The 8,665-nt window shown below is 37.5% G+C and overlaps 1 pseudogene; it reads left to right on the top strand.

Moving 5' to 3' along the window:
• Nucleotides 1-6,075: 6,075 nt before the first annotated feature.
• On the top strand, nucleotides 6,076-6,658 carry LOC121821202 (large ribosomal subunit protein eL15 pseudogene; annotated as a pseudogene).
• The last annotated feature ends 2,007 nt before the right edge of the window (nucleotides 6,659-8,665 follow it).

Consider the following 8,665-nt stretch of genomic DNA (forward strand, 5'->3'; position numbering starts at 1 on the left):
GCTCTGATGCAGAAAGCCAAATCTACAGTCCCAGTACTTTTAAATGAACATAAAACTAGGCTCATTTGAAGTATTTATTCCATTCATAAGTTCCTTTGCCAGGCCCATTGTCATTCACATAAAGTCTGCATAGTTTAAATGACTAGGATATTTTCAGATCATTGTTTATTTTGTTATATAAAAAAATGACCAAAAGTTTCCCAATGAGTTAAAAATCCAAGCACTAGGTATAATAGAAAACATCTGTAATCTCAGGATTTAGGGGCCTGACAGATGTGTCTCTCCAAGTTTGAAGCCACTCTTGACTTTCTGGAGAAATCCAGGCCAGAAAAGGCTGTATTGTGCCTGCCTGTCTTAAAACATGTATATAAGGTAAGATCCAAACCTCATTGTTTAGCACTAGAGAGTTAAAAATGCAGAGCATTGTCCTGTGTGTGCCTTTCTCCAATAGTAGGCAATGCAGGGGTGTGGAGAGAGACACACATTCCTTTACTCATTTGTGTTTTACAGGGCACACCATACGATACCAAGAGGAAAACAAAATTAAAATGAAGAGCAAATAGAAAAAAAAATGAATACGACTTCTTGTCACTACGTATGCATAATTTGAACTGCAAAGAATTTAGAGAAAAAATTATTAGTGTCAATGCTCATAGGATTGTAGTATATGACATTTACCAGGAAAATTTTATGTTCTCTTTATCCCTTACTATCTGCAACTAAATTTTCCACTAGTAACATAGTATAATAATAGTGAATTATTTTTATATCACAAGATATTATACAGTACTGTACCATTTCTGATAGCATACAATGGCACCATTATCAATATGACTTTATGTACCATGTCTTAGACTGGGAAGTACTTGCTATGCAAGTGTAAGGATCTGAGTTTGATCCCAAGATCTACCATAAAATGTGGATGTTAGGGCATGAGCATTGTAAGTCTGGGAAGGCAGAAATAGGAGGTTTCCTGGAGCTAGATACCCAGCCAATCAAGTGGAATGCAGAATCTGTGATCTCCAGGTTCAGTGAGTGACCCTGACTCAAAAATTAAGATACAGAGTGATTGAGGACATCAGTTAATGTTGACTTCTGGCTTTCACATACTCCTCCCACACACACAATACATGTGCATGCTTATCAACTATCACTGATGGACACATGCACAGTACACACACACACACACACACACACAACTAGAATGTACCTGTTCTTTGAATTTCTTTCTATAATCAACTAAATGATAACTTTATGATTTCATTGCTAGCATTTTTATATTAGTTAATGTGTTAGAAAAGCAATCAATACAGATTAATTCTAAAATTTTAGGCATCTAATATTTATATAGGCACCTTTGGATATCTGGAGAACATATAACACTTTAGGGATGGAAAGCATATGCTGGCCTTTGGCAAACAGAGGAAACTACATCATTTTCCATAAACCCATTTTACTTACACATATTCCAGAAACAGGCATTAATGAGGTTATTTTAAAGTAGGTCAATTTCCAAGCTGTCAGCTTTTACTGCATTTGAATGCTTAGCTTTTCTTCTCTCTAAACCATGGCACTGTTTCCATCTTTTCTGAGAGAAAGACCTCCTAAAATGATACTATCTACAATTCCTTTTTCCTCTCTCACAAATTCAATGGGTAGTTTCATGGTAATATCTTCTAGATTGCAAATTCTTCTTCAGGAGCAAAAGTGACTTTTGGATTGGGCACTTGGATTTTTGAATATTACATTAGGCCCAGATTCCAATGTACTGTCAACTGAAGCTATTGTCACTTAAAAAATAGTAAGTTAAATTACTTAAGCAAATATATTTGTAAGCAGGCAAAGCCAAGGGGCTAGGCATGTGCCTCCTTTGGTAACTTGCATGCCTAGCATGCCCAAAGCCTTCAATTCCATGCCTCATTCTTCATAACTGGAGATGATCTCATAAATCTGTAGTTCTAGCACTTGGGAAGTAGAAGCAAGAGGATCAGTAGTTCATGGTATGTAGTGAATTTGAAGGCTATGTGGTCTACATGAAGCCCTGTCTAAAAAACAAACAAATAAGCAAAAAGCCAATGGGAAGCCAAAACAAACAAAAACAGTTACTAATTCTTTTTTTTTTTTTTTTTTTTTTTTTTTTTTTTTTTTTTTTTTTTTTTTTTTTTTTGGTTTTCGAGACAGGGTTTCTCTTGTGTAGCTTTGCGCCTTTCCCGGGACTCACTTGGTAGCCCAGGCTGGCCTCGAACTCACCGAGATCCACCTGGCTCTGCCTCCCGAGTGCTGGGATTAAAGGCGTGCGCCACCACCGCCCGGCAAACAGTTACTAATTCTTATTCATTCCTGAATTAACTTCTGGTATATAGACACTGTCTACATCTCAACTGTGCAGTCATTTGTATTCAGATGACAGAGATTTGAAATGCTGTTCACTTTGTCCCACTGTGTTTTCATTCCTCGAATCTCAAACCTAACTGTTGTACACAATTTTATTAATCCAGGTGATTTATTATCCTCTGCAATGGTTTGTCTTGTAAACATAGTTATAGAAAAATACACAATACAGTTCTTCCAGTGATACTTTCCAAAACCTCACCCTGAAGTATGGAATACAAAGGTAGACACCTGTGACCTCAACACTCAGAAGGCTGATATGAAGGGATCAAGAGGGCATACCTAGGCTGGGTACTTAGTGAACAGTATCTCAAAAAGAAAAATAACTCATCATATCTAATGTCACTCATAGTTGAAAAATGCAAATGACAATCTTTGTTACTTCCTACTTAATTCTAACAATTTTATTAATCCAGGTGATTTATTATCCTCTGCAATGGTTTGTCTTGTAAACATAGTTATAGAAAAATAGTAATTTTAAAGCATTGCTACTATAAATCAAAGCTTTAAATCTTTGAAATATGATTAATAATACATATCAAATTAAAGTAATCAAAATTAATATTGGCTATTTAACTTAGGGACTTGTCTATGGTGGGAAGATGTTCTACAACACTAAGCTGTATCCCAGCCTTTCATCTGTGCCCAACTATGTGTACATGTATTATGTTTTTGCATTTTTTATTGTGTCTATTTATTGTGAATGTTACTGTGCTACATAGGGACATTTTATACAAGAATATAGCATGCATTGTACATATCGCTCTGCTGTGGAATTTCATTCTGTATGCTGTGAATGTGTGTCTGTGTCACAGACTACTCCAGTCAGGACTTGACCATAATTCTTAATTTTCTCAGCATCCCCAAAAGATTACCAGTGCCCTCTATCAGCAGGAAGTAGCATGACAAACTATGCCCAAATTCCCAAAATATTGTTCATAAATGTTTATTTTTATTTAAAGTGGTTGATTATAAATGCAATTTCTTTCTAAAGAACAAAAGGGAATATTGTAGATATGATAGGATGAAAGGGTAGATCATAGAATCTACTTTTAAAGAGCAAAAACTTGCTATGGATTTTAGTTTATTGCTAAAAATTTAAAGTTAATTTTGTTATACTGTATATGTATTTCTACTCTTGTTTAAAGTATTATGAAAGCACAGCTCATCTGAAATTGTAATGTATAATTAAGAAGTACAGATTAATAATTAGTCATCCATGATGATCAAACTTGTAGTCATATTAAGTATGTTTTCAAAGTCAAGCAGAGATATATTTTAGATAGACAGGTCATCTTGAAACACTTCAAAGACCTACAGAATATGTAATTTAAAATATTTTTAAAAATTAGACTTTTCTGGACAATGAGACATGTCTGTTCCTGGCAGCACCAATTACTTCAAGGAGAATGATGGGTATTGAATAAACTCATTATTGAGTTTGTTTTCTATATGGCAAAAGTTAGCCACTGGGCAAAAAAAAATGCCCTTGTGTTGACTGATTGACAGCACGTTATATAAACTGGACATGCAGGACACATAGGAAGTTGACCACTGAATTTTGCAAGGTAAAATGGTGTTTTAGGTTTCTGCTTCACAGAGTAGACTGCCATATATTCTATAAGACAAAGAGAGAAACAACTGAGAGACTCTAGACCTATAAGCTGAAGATGGATGCCCCAACATTATAGAGGAATTTGGTGTGACTGTCCAGGCAGTCAGCTGTCTCTGTCATTCTAGATTTTTGGAAGTTGTTTACAATGTATTTCTCGTTTACTTAGGTAATATTATATCCTTCTGAGGTCTTTGATGTAGTTGAAGACTAAATAGTTATAATTTTCCTTGGTTATGATAAAAGATAAATTAGATATGAAACTTTAGACTCATAAATATAGGATACATGATAGAATATTTTCTTCAATTTTGCCAAATACAAATAGACTAGATATTGTAACTTATAATTCTTGCTTGATAACTGTTTTATTATAAGTAATTTTACTGTGTTAAAGTTAAAACCTTCCTCTTTGATTAGACAGAAAAGGGGAAGTACTGTGGAATGTCATTTTGTATGCTGTGAATGTGTGTTGCTCTGATTGGTTGATAAATAAATGCTAATTGGCCAGTAGCCAGGCAGGAAGTATAGACAGGATGAGCAGACAAGAAAAATTCTGGAAAGAGGAAGGCTGAGTCAGGAGTCGCCAGCCAGACACAAAGGAAGCAAGATGACAAGGCAGAACTGAGAAAAGGTACCAGTAACATGGCTAAACATAGATAAGAATCATGGGTTAAATTAAGTGTAAGATCAGTCAGTAATAAGCCTGAGCTAATGGCCAAGCAGTTATAATTAATATAAGCTCCTGTGTTCTTACTTGGGGGATGTGAGTAGAAAAGATTTGTTCTGACTACCAGCTGGCTAGGACATAGGAAAACTTCCAGCTACATCCCTTAATTTCTCCCTACCCTCCCTGTCTCACTGTTACCTCCTGTCATAAGTTCCCTTGTTCCCAAGAAAGTTTAATGTCTATATCTACTTTCACAACATATTTGCATACATGATTTCATGTTTGTACATAAAATCTATTAAACACAAATGAGAGAAAACATGTTATTTGCCTTTCTAAGCCTGGCTTATTTCACTTATATATGTATATGTCTTTAAGTTTAATATATGGCAAGCTACTCCCATATCTATATCTCAAGCAGAGGTTCAGATAACCACATAAATGACCATCAGTGAGTATTACATAAAACAGAGTGACAAGCATTTTTCAGAAGAAATGCTAAGTACTCATTGTTTTTAAAAAAGCAAGTTTATATACACAGTTTAGGAAATACAACTAAGATGAGACGCAGAATAGGTTATGCTGTTATTAAGTGCTGCTGGCTCACACATAGGATTGTTGGATTCACTTAAGAATATCTAATGTGTTGCATGTTGACACTTCCTCTTGTAGAACAAAAAAACAACATGCCAAGTATCTGGATCTGGGAGTGGGGCTGAGTGATTGGCAGACATTGAAAAGCCTATGCTGTCATAGTTGAAGGTTTCTCCACAGTTGGGGTTTGTCATGAGAAGGTATTACTTTAAGAGTGGAGGAGATCCCTCAGTCAGCTTATATTGAAAGTAGGAGGACCTGAATTTGATCCCCACCAACAGTAGTTGTATATGTTTGTAATCCAGCACTGGGGAGGCTGAGGCAGAATTCTCCCTGGGGCTCACTGGTAGATCAATCTGCTATAATTGGTGAGTTTCAGACCAATGATTCTTGTCTCAAAAAAAGTGGATGACTGTTCTGCACCTACATAAACATAGATTGTGCACGCGCGCGCGCACACACACACACATAATAGACACATTCATATTTTTTGAAGTTTAAAAATATTGTTTTAACTCCACAAATCACACAACACTACTTAAAATTAATTAAACTCAGCCGTGTGGTGGTGGTGCACGCCTTTAATCCCAGCACTCGGGAGGCAGAGCCAGGCAGATCTCTGTGAGTTCGAGGCCAGCCTGGGCTACCAAGTGAGCGCCAGGAAAGGAGCAAAGCTACGCAGAGAAACCCTGTCTCGAAAAACCAAAAAAAAAAAAAAAAAAAAAAAAAACCTGTCTCGAAAAACCAAAAAAAAAAAAAAAATTAATTAATCTCAAGAGAGATCATGTGAGCTCTCACATGAGCCAAGATGGGAGCATACAGATATACCCAGGAGCTATGGAAGGAGAAGCAGTTTGACCTGATATGCTTACTTCCAAGGGTTCACTTCTGGCAATACCACCAGCTCTCTGTGCTGCTCTGTGTTGGCTTCCTACCCAACAAATTCAGATAGGGTGAGCAGGGTGGAATATAAGCACAAGCAAAGATATCTTAGTGGCTTAAAGTGCCTAGTTCTTAGGATAACAAGTCAGTCCATCATGATGTTAACAAGCTAAAGTTTGCCCAAAACCTTCAGTCTGTTGGAGATCCGTGGAAGGCACTGTGGGGCTTTAAGTGCCATCAACTCTTACTGGGTTGGTGAAGAGTCCACATATAATTTATTTTAGGTTATCCCTATTGATCCATTCAATAAGAGGATCTGGAGAAATCCTGACACCCAGTGGATCACCAAACCAGTCCACAAGCACAGAGAGATATGTGTGCTGACATCTGTGGACCACAAGAGTTGTGGTCTTGGAAAGGGCCACAGTTTCCACCACACTATCAGTGGTTCTGGATGTGCAGCTTGGAGAAGATGGCACAATATTTTCCAGCTCTACTGTTTCTGTTGAAAAACACAAGTTTTATGTAAAATTCATACCCAATAAACAATGTAGGTAAAAAAAAAAAAAAGACTGATCACATGGTTGGGTACATGTCATTTCAGTGGGTTTTTTTTATATTCTTGGCCCCAACTACAGAAGTTCCTACATTGCTCTTTGCTTGTCTCTTGCCGAAATGCCCTCCCATCACTGTCCTCAAAGCCAGAGCAGTATAGAGTTCTGCCAGAAACAAGGTCATTGCCTTCTCACTCAGCACACCTGTAGGGTCAATTCTGTTGATTGCTTCTCCCAATCCTATACAGTCTCTTTCTTAGCTATGCTCAGTCATTTCACACAATGAGAAGCTAGACAGTGGCTGAGGAAATAACTAAGTGGAAGAAGCATTTTGCAGTGGGAGTGTAAAAACCTGAGTTTGAATCCCCAGCACACATTGAAAGCCAACCAAGTAACTGTGATTGGTTGTCCTTAGGGAGGCAGAAACAGGAGACTCTTCAGAAGCTGTAAAAAGCTGGCCTAAAACAACAGTGAGAAATTAAGAAGAGAGGGAGGGAGGGAAAGGAAGAGAGAGAGAGAGAGAGAGAGAGAGAGAGAGAGAGAGAGAGAGAGAGTCTCTTTCAAACACTGTGAAAGGCTCGGACCAGCACCGGAATGTTCTTACCTCCACACATGCCCCATGACTCCCGCTACACAGGAGAGAGAAAGTATAGGTTTCATCCCTTGCACCACACTTCTCCAGTGATCTAAGTACGGATGCTCCAATGCTTCTCTGTGGCACTGTGGACATTCCTTGCTACTGCAATAGTTCATCTTTTAGTCTCCTCTCTGGGAGTCCTAGAGGCACAAGGTACAGCTGTTGTGATTGGTGTCCTGTTTGGGATTCTCTAATGCCAAGGTCAGAGGCTCAATAAAGTGTTCTTGTGTTTAGTAGTTTGGCTGATGGATTGGTGCAGGTAATCACCGTCCTGGGTCAGGATTAAGGCAGTTTGGAAATCATTTCCAGGAGATCTGTTCCATTAAAAGGATTAATCTGATAAACACATTATCCAATTCCTAACAGTAAGTGTGAACACCACATGGTTATTCCATCTTAGAAGCTTTAGAATAGGCAAAACTGCTCTTCATGTATTAACAGGGGTCAAAACGGTGGTCTTGTTTTTTGAAAGAAGAAAAGATTTTTGAATTCCTATTAAAAATAACCATTATAGTAATGAGCTATTTTTAAAAATATCTTTTGCTCTCTAAATTTATTGCAGTGTACATAGACAAGTTTTGTAGTTCTCCACACACAAACTCACAGTTTCAAAGGAAAAAAAACCCTTTTGATTAAAAGTATAAATTTGACCAAAAAAATTACTCAGGATTTATTGACCAGGATTTCACTGAAAGTGTAATTGTGCCACCTAATATGAGTGGAAACCTTAACTCCCACAAGTGTGAATGTGAAAAGAGGCTCTTGAGGATTACTCTTGCTTGTAAACTTGATAGGATTTAAGTCACCCTGGATTTGTTGTGAGGTAGTTTTTTAGATTTGGTTAAGTAAAATGGGAAGAACTTACCCTAAGTAAATATGTGCAGCACCATTCCATCGGATATGGTCGTAGACTGGAAAAAGGGGGGTGGGGGCAAACTGAGCACCAGCATCCATCTGTCTGCTTCCTAAGAGCAGGTGCAGTGTGACTTCCTGCTTTATACCTTACCCTTACCTCCATAGTTTCTTCACTATGATCAAGAGCATCCTCAAACTGAGGCAAAGGAAACCCTTCCTTAAGTTGATTTTTGTCACATACTTTGTGACAATGAAAAGGTAATTAATATAGAGCCATAAAAGTTATAATTAAATTTAGTGAGTGATGACCATTTTTAATCAGAATGGGCTCTAAATCTAACAATTAGGGTGCTTTTGAAGAAAGGTAGGTCAAGGCCCAAAGACATAGTAGGGAGAAAGTCGTGTAATGGCAGAGGCAGAAACTAGATTGCACATCAGCATACCAGGGAATAACTAACATTGCTTAGGAT

This window comes from Peromyscus maniculatus, chromosome 11 (assembly GCF_049852395.1).
Source record: "Peromyscus maniculatus bairdii isolate BWxNUB_F1_BW_parent chromosome 11, HU_Pman_BW_mat_3.1, whole genome shotgun sequence".
Lineage (NCBI taxonomy): Eukaryota > Metazoa > Chordata > Mammalia > Rodentia > Cricetidae > Peromyscus > Peromyscus maniculatus.